The sequence below is a fragment of the Malurus melanocephalus genome, unplaced genomic scaffold, assembly GCF_030028575.1.
Source record: "Malurus melanocephalus ecotype Western Australia unplaced genomic scaffold, MMel_1.1 scaffold_95, whole genome shotgun sequence".
Lineage (NCBI taxonomy): Eukaryota > Metazoa > Chordata > Aves > Passeriformes > Maluridae > Malurus > Malurus melanocephalus.
Window position 1 is genome coordinate 766,782 of NW_026623327.1, and position 10,497 is coordinate 777,278.

Consider the following 10,497-nt stretch of genomic DNA (forward strand, 5'->3'; position numbering starts at 1 on the left):
TCACTGGACAACACTTGGGGAATTATTCCCTGGTATCAAAGAAAAATAGGATTTAGGAAATGGGAACCAAGGGAGCAGATCCAAACAAAATGACAGTGATGCTAAAYGTCTACAAGCCATTGTAATGTAATATCTAATAACGATTTTACTGTGACGGTCCCTTGCCACACAAGCTCAATTTGGATCTGTTTTATTTAAAAAATAAGAGAGATGGTAACACAGTAAGTRTTATTTAATCTTCTCTTTCACTCTGAAATGACACATAGATCATGTTCTTCACTATTTAGCTACGACCCAAACAAGCAGGCTAGATCTTCAGAACTTAACAGCAAATTACATACAAAAGTTCAGACGTTACAAAAACACTTGTTTCTCTTTAATCAGCACACATTCAAAAAAAAAAAAACCCTCTAACTCTCACAGTAAAAGTGTGGGATTAACTTGAACATTTATCACTTCAAAACACACTATAATCCTAAAAGGCTTACACATGGGACACAGTTGTCTGACAGCTTTGGCAAGACAAAGAACAAACCCCAAACCAAAGAGACAAGGTAAACAACCCAAACAAATTATTTACCTTGAATGTGGTTCCATTAGGAAAGCTCTTCCTTCAGGAGTACAAGGATGCATTAATTCTCTTCCTCAAAAATTTCATGCTTGATCTGCAAAGAATAGCAGAAATCACCCTATGAAAGTCCGCAAAMCATTTTTTCCTACCTAATATACCTCTATGTACTTTCTTGCTGTGGATGCAACAGAAAGCAATGCTTGATTTTGGCCAGTAAAAAACTGCAAATAACATCTTTATTTCGGAAGAAAAATGTAGTTCCAAACTTCAGAAATCAAAATCTTCCAGACAGAACCTTGAGCGAAACTAGTAGAAACAACTCATGTTRTCTAGACTTGTACTGACTAAGGGGACATTATTTCTGCTAGAACAAAATCCACATTCAGCTCAAAGCCAGAGCCCTCTTTTCCTTCCTTTTCATTCAAAAAACAGCTGTGACATAAAAGCCCTCCTTCCTATGTAGTGGTTACTGCTTAACACTTCAAACTTGCATCCATGAACATCAAAATCAGTTTTTAAAGAGCCTCTATTAATTTACATATACACAAGGAAAAGACAAGAGTATAGCATAACAGGTGAGTGTAATGCTAAACGCCACAAAATTAGAAAAAAAACCCAGTAGAAATTATCATATTTGCTTTTGAGAGATTTAAGAATTAAATAGTATATAATACTATTTTATTTTAGTTAGAAAATGTTATCCATCACAATCACAACCTTGTAAGTTCTTCTCAGCGTGTGTCAATTATTCTTAAGTGAATTTTTGCTAGAGGTTGCAAGCTTACAGCTAGCCCAGATCATTCATATTTCTACCATTTCAGCCTTGTTGTTGTGACAAACCTCACTATTAAAGGTCATCAAGTTAGCACCCAATCAGCAAGTTTATTATGCATAGAGTCAAATTCAAATACAATAAAATACATTTTAAAAAATGAAATAAATAAGACTTTCTCTACCACTTAGCTGAACTTTCACCTCCCTCCTCCTGYTTGGCACTGGGAGAGTTCCTCTCCTTATTACAACAACTTTAGCTTCTGTTCTCACAAAAAATGCATACAAAAGGTTTTTAAAAACAGAATTCCTTTAGCACTGAGTATCCCACAGGTGGGTAGAATAAAGGGGGAAGAATGGAGGGGGGGGGGGTGTGCTGGGGGCACATCTGAGCATTTCCCACTCCACCAAAYCACTTGGGCTCAAGCCAGCTTAGAGCAAACATCCAACTCTGACCACTGCAATGTGCCCATTAGCCGGGAAAAAAGATACAGGTGTTGATCGATGGGTCATCATCCAAAAAAACACCTGTTCAAAGCTCTCAGGTACATGAAATAACAGCAGCCAGCTGGACTACTGCCAGCACCACGACCCAACAAAAGATGCCCAATAACAGAGCCRATTAAGCTGAAAAATGAGTAAATACCCTGAAATACTACATGCAGATATTATTTTAAATCCTTCTTCCATATACATCGCAGAATGAAAAAATAAGTTGTTCCACAGAAGGGTAGTACTCCTCAGCATTTGTATTCAATTAGGAAGAGAAAAAAAAAAATCTACCATCACAGTAAAAATAAACAGAGAAATGACAGGTACAGTGGCAAAGGTGGAAATAAACATATTTCAAAGCTTTCTCAACTTCATTTTATTGAAAGGGTAAATAAGCTCTATGTGGAATCTTTTGTGGTCAATGAAAAACAGGAAAAGAGGTCCCACAGAGCAGAAGTAAGCAGCTCTATTAAAAAAATCACACTCATCTTTTCAAGTCACCTGAATTTGAGAAAAATAGTTAATTCCAGCATTATTGTTCTATACCATAGATGTAAACAAAATGYGTTTCACCACTGACAAGTGGGTGAATTTAATCATTCCTACTTCCCAGAGAAGAAAGATTGCTATCTAGTAGGGAAAAACACAAAATGAAGCACAAAGACCCACCGCACACAGTATTGCCATCGAAGTTTAATGCATAGATGGGAKTTCCTTTAGGTCAGCATTAAACAGTCTTTTTTGGATTGCTCCAAGTGACTACAAAAGGTTTATGAAAGTTCAGTGAAAAGACAACAACTGAATTCGTTAGTTCTGGGAAAAATCCAATATTCCTTCAATACGTTTTAAAAACTGAGGAGAAAAAAAAGGTTTCAAGAATAGTATTTTATTCCCAAACACTTTACATCTGGACCACTTGCTTTACACAACTTACAGTTTTTGGAATGTCGATTTGTTTTTTGCATTACAGACTACCAAATGCAGGAAAGGTGATGACACAAACACCACCACCAAGGCCATCTCAGGGGGCAAGAACCATCATTCCTTTCTACATCTGAGGCAAGCCCTGCTTTCTACGTCAGTGAAAAGGCCTTTTCAGTCCACTTTCCCTCTCTCTTTTCACAATGGGATGGGGCACAGAGAAGAAACAGAAAGCAGCTAGCCATGAATTTTCAAATTTRCTATGAAAAAAATCAGCATCAGACTAACAATAACAACTTAATGACCAAAGAGAACAAACATATTCATCTGTGAGCAAGACTTGCTGYTTGGACACATCTCAACACAGAACTTCACTGACCACATTTTGGGGCAAATTAAATACTCACTCACTTGTTTTCAAAAACCAGTTTAATCCAAAACTGGAACCCATTTTACATCTAGCACCTGATCTCATCACAAGGACTCAGTCTCAATTTCCTTTTTTGAGAGGAAGAAGATCAGCCCCACCAAACTCTTTCGCAACACCGAGTTTTTCTTTTCTTCTTTTCTACTCAGCCTCTTMGAAACCAGTGACTAAAACAGAAGATCTGTAGCTTCGGCTTTTAATCTGATTTTGTCTATAAGCAAAATTGGTTTTCCTCTGCTGAAGGCAATGGCATTTAGAAACAAGTGGTATGAAAACAAAATTTCACTCAAGACAGGCAATTAAACAAGAGCAATGAGCTCCAATAACAATTTAAGTATGAGAAGACTATGCCAGGAGGGGTTTGACCCAAGCTACAATGTCTAGCAACTGCTTCTTCCCCTTTGTACACATGAATATTTATTTACGTGAGTTTTAGTTCCTATTCTCCTTCTTCAACCATCAAGCCAAGTGACCTGCAACAGACAGCCAAATAAATTACCAAATTAATTCTTTCAAGTGCTAAATAGGTCCACTAGCATTTCCAAGTATTTGAAATAAATAATCAAGAAATCCTAAAGAGCAGGCATTCATGTCTACCAAAAGAACCCCTCTGCCCACTTTTTCCAAGGAATATCTTCCCACTGCGAAAAAGGGAAATTTTCACATGATCCCAGATGTTCACCCAAAGTACTGCCTGCCAACCCTCATATGCTGTTTGCTAATTCAGTGTTTTCCAGTGCAACCRGGGAAACTCTAACACCAAAAAATCCAAAAGCAATGCCACAACCCTGTTAAACACTCYCCCTCTTTGCTGCAGGCAGGCCAGCACAGCTCAGTTACTGTTCTTATCRTTTTGGCCCCTTGGCAGGAAGCAAGAGCAAACCACAAACGCTGTTACCATTAACCTTTTTGTCTTTAGTTCAAGACTGTTTAGAAGGGCTGTCAAATTTATGGTTTTTATCTTTTTTGTACATTTATGCATTTTCTTTCACACCTTCTCGTCCTTCATTCCCTACCTATGTACCTTTCTGCTTGCCTGTCATTGCCTGCCCTCCTCAGCAGTAATGATTTATACTTCAAAATTTGCACTTCTTGTCCCAACAGGGTATTTATCCTTGTTTTAATCCATAGGATAGTTATCCTATTAACCCTTCCTCCTGCTCAGTACATAGGAGATGGGTCTGCCCTGTCTGTAGGTACCACATGGGAGGGCGGCCACCAAAGCCCTCCTGGAAAAGGGACTTGCACCCCAAAACCAGGCCCCCAGCTGGGAACCCCACGCTCTCCCCAGGATCTCTTCTGGATCCYCTCCATTCCCTGCACATTCACATACAGTAAAAAGAAACAACCACAAGACTTCTGGGGTTGGAGGTACAAGCAAACTCTGAAGAGCCATTCTAAAAAGAAAAAAAATTTTATGGTCTTCATGTCTCCCTGATAGCCCTGCCAGGAGTCAAGTACAGCCCTAGAGMAGGGCAGGTGACTGGGGGAAATGCAACTCCCTGGCTTTGCCTTGGGTGAGTTTATACACGTGCTCTGCACAACATAAAACAGAGTTTATTTTTTACTATARTCATGCCCTGCACTGTCACCAGTAAAATTAACAGTGCTCTCACCGCTAATGATAATAAAGCTGGTATTATAGAAACCTTTTGCCTATGTTCAAAGCCTGAAAAAAAAGTTAGCTCTGAAGAGACAAAAACTTTAAGCAAGCAAGACTTGATAAATTCTTTTAAGCAAATCCCRCAATAAGCAAAATTACAGGCCAATACAATCACTGTAAAGTTAATCCATGTTTGAGTTCTATAAACTTTACTGAATCACTTAAAAAAAAAATTCTTTGATGCCTTTTACAGAACAAATTTACCCCAAACACAGCTATCAAACACTGCAGGTGATACAGCCAGTGATTAGATCACCCATTTAAGTTTACAATATAAAAACATTATTTACTTTTACTTCTTTATCAACACAGTCTTTGACTATAATAAATTTTGGTTAGCACATCTTAACACTTYAGAAAAAGAAACAAGTATGAGGAGTAGAGAAGAAGAGCATTTTTTCATCTTAAATTTTCTACCCTAAGAGGAAAAAAATCCAAAAMCAAAATCCAGCACACTTTGGCRTTTGCCTGCATGTTGTATTCTGTGCATGCATGGCCTACAAAAATCTGAAAGCCACTGATAGCTTCCACTCATTAGATAACCCAGAAKCATAGGCCAGCCTAGCAGCAGGTCAGATTTCACCCCTGCCCAAAACACCAACTCACTACTCATTGCCTCTTCCTTCCCACTAACAGAACACAAACACCCTTACAAACCCATTTCACTCATGACTAACTTGCTGATTTCCTTTCGAGTCTGTATCAACTTCATCTCAGGAGACCACTGACAGAACAAGAAGTCAGACTTCTCGACCACGAGTTTGGGAAAACAGCTGCTTCAAACAGCAAAAACCCCAAATCTGCCTGAACACCATTCTCGATGAGAACTTTTGCTCTCCAAGATATTAGCAACTGATGCCCATATAGTAACAATTACTCAGATGYCATTAAATCTGACCTCAACCACAAGATATCCTCAGCTCAGAGAGCTTTTGTCATCTGGCATCTTAAYGTGTCACACTCTCATGTGTTCAGCCAGCCCCAGAAACAGTAAATCGCATTTGAGTATTAAAGAAAATGTTTCCTACTCACTCAGGAATACACCACCYCCTTTCCACAAGTGACTGCTTCCTCCCCATAACGTCTCCGCAGATTGGATTCGCACTCTTTGTTAAATAAAGCTTTACGGTATCTCCGAACATTTATAGTGCCATGACTCAGTTAAATTCTAATCAGCCTGTGAGCTGTCTGACACTGCAGCAGGTCCCCTCAAAATAAAACAAGGAATAATATAGTCTCCAGATTCCAGAGAGATGAGGCAAAAGAGGACAACTTCCACTTCAGCCTTCTTAACAACAACAAAATCCCAAAGCCAGAAATCCCACTGTTTTTTTCCAACACCTTCAACACGTGTCAAGCATTTTAGCTGAATCCTTCTTTAAATTAAAAGCCCAGTAAACCACCAGGATACACACGACAGAAGAAAGCTGCAGCACAGACACAAGGCTGTCTGCTCGCGACAACGCTGCCCCTCGTTTCGCCCTTTCCTTAGGTTTCTTTATCTTCCAACTTAATCACCCACTGACACTTAGAAAGAACAGACTCAAACAACGTGTTCCATAGGGAGAAACGGAGGRTGTAAGGCGGGGAGGGGGGGAGAAAAAATTTTAAAATTCACCTTTAGAGGGCTTCGGGGACACACAGAAAAAAAAAAAAAAAAAAAAAAAAAAAAACCCACGTCTGGAAAAGTAACCTTTAGTCTAGAAGGGAAACAGCGACGTCCCTAAGGAGCCCGAAGCGATGAGAAGGCATCTTTGGGGGGCGCAGGGAGCCGAGCCTGAGCCGCGGCCGAGCGGGGCCGGCAGCAGCAGCCCCGGGGTGGCTGCGGGCCCGCAGGTGGCGGCGGCCGGGCACTGCCAGGGCCGGGGAGGCGGCGGGGACGGTGTGGCCTTGCCCACAGTACCGGCAGCGAGGCCGGGGCGCCGCCGCAGCCGCCGCGCACCGAGCGCGGCCCCGGGGATCCCTCTGAGCGGGAGGGGCAGCGCGGGGTCCCTGCCAAAGCTGGGCTCGGCCGTGCGGCCGGCGCTCGGCAAAACACTCGCGGCTCCCGGGGGGACGGACTAGTAACTTTTCCGTTCCGGCGGCTCCCCCAAACCCACCGCGGCCGGGCAAACTTTCCGCCCGCACCGGGGGTGCCGCGGGGCGGGCTCCGCCGCCGCGCCGGGCTCACCCCGGCATTGTTCCCCGGTGCCGCCGCCCGGCAGCGCGGCCCCGGCCCGCCCCGCTCGGCCATTTCCCCGGCGGAACAGCGCCGCACTCACCCCGCAGCCGCCGCGGCTCCTCCCGGCCGGGCTGCCCGAGCCCCCCGGAGCCGCTCCGGCCGCAGCCGCCGCGCACACCGCCCCGCTGCCGCGGCCGGTCCCAGCGCGGAGCTCCGGGGAGCGGCGGCTGCCGGAGCCGAGGCGGGCGGCGGGGTCCCCGGGGCTGGAGGACAGGACAGGGCTGGACAGGGCAGGACGCGCCGCCTCCCGCCACCCCCGGTTCCGCGCGTCCCCCCGCCCCGCACATCCCCGCGCACATACAGGGCGAGCCGAGCTCCGCTGCGCTGCTCTCCGCGGCTCGGGGCTCTGCTGCAATGCCTGCGAGGCTGACTTTCAAAGCCTAACCCGCAGCCGCGATCCTCCCTCTCCGCCTTCCACCTCGCCCGCCGCGGCGCAGCCCGGCCCCTCCCCGCGCCGCGCCATTCATCTCTCCAGCCAAGTTTCTTAACCCTTTTGTAACCCCGGCAGGCGCGGAAGGCAGGCAGGCAGGCGGCAGGGCGGGATGCAGGCGGTCGGGGATGCGCCCCCCGCCCCGCCCGGCGCGCCGAGGGCAGGGCAGGGCAGGGCAGGGCAGGGCCGCACGTACGCGAATCGCATCCCCTCCTGCCCCCTCTAATGAATCTGACTGAAGGCGCAGAGCCCCCGGACACAAACTTACGAGCGGCAGCACCGGAGGACCCGTATTTAATGAAAACGGCGGTGGCTTAAAAATAACACTTGTTTTTTTCTTTTTCCTTTYCCCCTTCGGCTGCCTTGCAATAATAGGGGGGAGGGCGCTTGCAGTGTTATCAGGACTTGTGGGTTTAGAGCTTACATTTTCATCTTTTCCTCCGAAAAACTCGCGCTAGAAACTACATCATCATCATCATCATCATTATCATTATTATTATTACTATTATTATTTTTTTATTATTATTATTTATTACTACGGCTATTTTGAAGGGGAAGCCGGGATGCTCCCGGCAGCGGAGGGCGGCACGGGAGGGCAGCGGCCCCGGTACCTGCGGCTGCTCCTGGGCTGGCTCTGCCCCCGCCCGGCCCTGGCCCCGTTCCTGCCGGCTCCCGGCACGTCTCCGTGTCCTCGGCCCCAGCTTCCCAGGCCGCCGGGAGCGGGGAGCATCCCTCCCGGCTTTGTCAGGGCACCCGGCGGGCCCTGTGCCGCGGGGGAAGGAGGGCAGCCGGGGAAAGCGCTTCCAGGATCGGGGGCAAASCGGCTCACCAAAGCCACGCTGCCGGCCCACGTGGCAAATAAATACACTTTGGGAGGAAAAAAACCCAAAACAACACTTGGGCAGTGTTTCCCAGAAAGAGTCAGCCCTCCATTTTGGTAGACATCCCCCAAACCTCTGCTGTCAGAAATTGCACTAAATGTCAAATTGTTCTTTAGACTTTGCTGCCACCAAAGAAGAGAGTGTGCAGAGATAGAGGCTGAAGTTGGCTGTATAAACGAAGCCACAAAGTGCATGCGACCTTCATCGCACCTCCTGTGTGCCTGTGTTTAACAAACGTCTCGACGTGTCGCWCGCTGTCTGCCAAACGCTTTACAGAATTCTTTATGATACTTCTGCAAGTCAAAGACTGAGGRAAGCGAAACAAATTTGTTTGCAAGTCACACATAAACTGCATGGTAATTACTGCATTAACACATGTCATCGTTTTAGTTTTAAAACTCAGGTAAAATAAATTATCTATTCAAGCATCTTTTTAAGGAGAGACTAATGTGGTTAAAAAMCAGGAGTTTCTACTTTAAAGAAAGCAAAAGGGAATCACATTTATGAGAAGCTAAATATTTTAACTGAGCCATACCATGAATGAAAGTAGATGTAGGAATGTTAAGCAAAACCTCTTTCACTTTGGAATGTACGGATTGTGTACAGGCTTAGAGTGGAGCTAGTAATGTATTACTTGACCTATTTTTTTAAGCCAATGAAAGATTTAGGTTAACTTCATCATGTGTTTTTAACCACTTTCTTCCAGACATGCAGCATTTTCTAAAGCCACTGCATGTCACAGTATTTATACAAGTCTCTTTTTGAGAGCATGTCTCATAATATAGCCTGATCATACTTCCATTAAAACAATGAGTTTGCTCTTCATTTCCAAAGTAGGCTCATTAGCAAATTCTGATCGTAAAGAAATTATCCTTAATTTTTTTATTTCACAAAGAATCTTCATCTCAATTTTTTTTTCAATGCTAAGCAGCTGAGTTATCTAGGGAAAAGGAAATTTTCTCATTACTGCAGCAATTTATCTGCTATTTCAATCAAGAGTGTCTGTAGTAGAGACCTCTTTCATTCTTAACCTTAGGGAACATGTTGCGTAGATGAGAGACCTACAAAATGAGGAATCTTGGACAAGCCACGGAAAAAAGGTKCATGTGGAGTATTTGTTAAAATTATTATTGTCAGGTAATAAAGTTGCTTGAGGACACAAGTTTCAGAAAGATACAATCAACTGAGACTGTGTTAAATAATATAACATACAGATTTAGCAGGTAATTTCCACCAGTTTATAGTTGTATCACACTGAGTTGTGCCACTARTCCATGTTTACTTAACTATGAGAATTCAAACAGTATACAAAATAAATACCCTGTACAAGTAAAGGAAAAATTCCAGCACACGGTGAAATCCATCTCTTAGAAAGTATGAAAGTACGGATGTGTATTTGTTAATCCTTCCTGAACCTAAACACACACTCACTCCCCAAGCATAAAAGATGAACATCCATGGCTGTGTCTATCTACCATCTGTGGGTGCTGTCTCTGCCTTCATTTTCCTGTAGGCATTCCAAAACGGGACATTTGTCCAATTTTTTTTCAAAGGGAATTCATCACTGTAAGGTGACATTAAATGGAAGGCCAGTTGTGACAGGAAACATAAAGTACCTTTGCATCAATCTTGGAAGGGAAAAGAGTTTACATATAGAGTTTACATTAGAACTTACTCCCAGAATGGCAAGCACTTAATGGCGAGCTATTGGTGTCGCACTTTTATAACATCAGCGAACCACTTCTTTTCATATTTATAAAGATACATWATAATGCACCCCCTCCTTTCCAAGGCAAAAAGGTATATTTTTGGCCTGGTAGGACTTTTATCAAAACCAAAATATAACTGTGATTCTGACATTATTGAAGAACAAAATTAATCTGTATGACCATTTAWCCAAATGGTTAAAACAATAGTTGATGTACCTACAACTTTTCTTTGATAATTTTTATTTTTATAATAATGCATTTTAAAATTATGAGCAAAGCTACATCTTCAGTAACAAACTTCAACATAACTTTAACACATAGGTCTGTGCCATATGGTAAAAAACACATTATTATCAAAAAGAAAATGCAAATGCTATTATATTGTTCCCAAACATTTTTAAGCTAATGCTG

At 43.6% G+C, this 10,497-nt stretch overlaps 1 protein-coding gene across 8 annotated transcripts in view; it reads right to left on the reverse strand.

Moving 5' to 3' along the window:
- Positions 1–10,497, reverse strand: part of NRIP1 (nuclear receptor interacting protein 1) — a 97,579-nt gene that overhangs the window by 60,610 nt on the left and 26,472 nt on the right. For 4 of the 8 annotated variants that reach the window (XM_057368603.1, XM_057368597.1, XM_057368605.1 and 1 more), the window contains exons 1-2: positions 7,368–7,492; positions 581–665 (exon numbers count right to left, since the gene is read on the reverse strand). The gene's annotated coding sequence lies outside the window, so the exon portion shown is untranslated. Of the gene's footprint in view, positions 1–580; positions 666–7,367; positions 7,493–10,497 lie in introns of those variants that run through there. The other 4 variants (XM_057368602.1, XM_057368598.1, XM_057368600.1 and 1 more) reach the window with 1 other exon arrangement.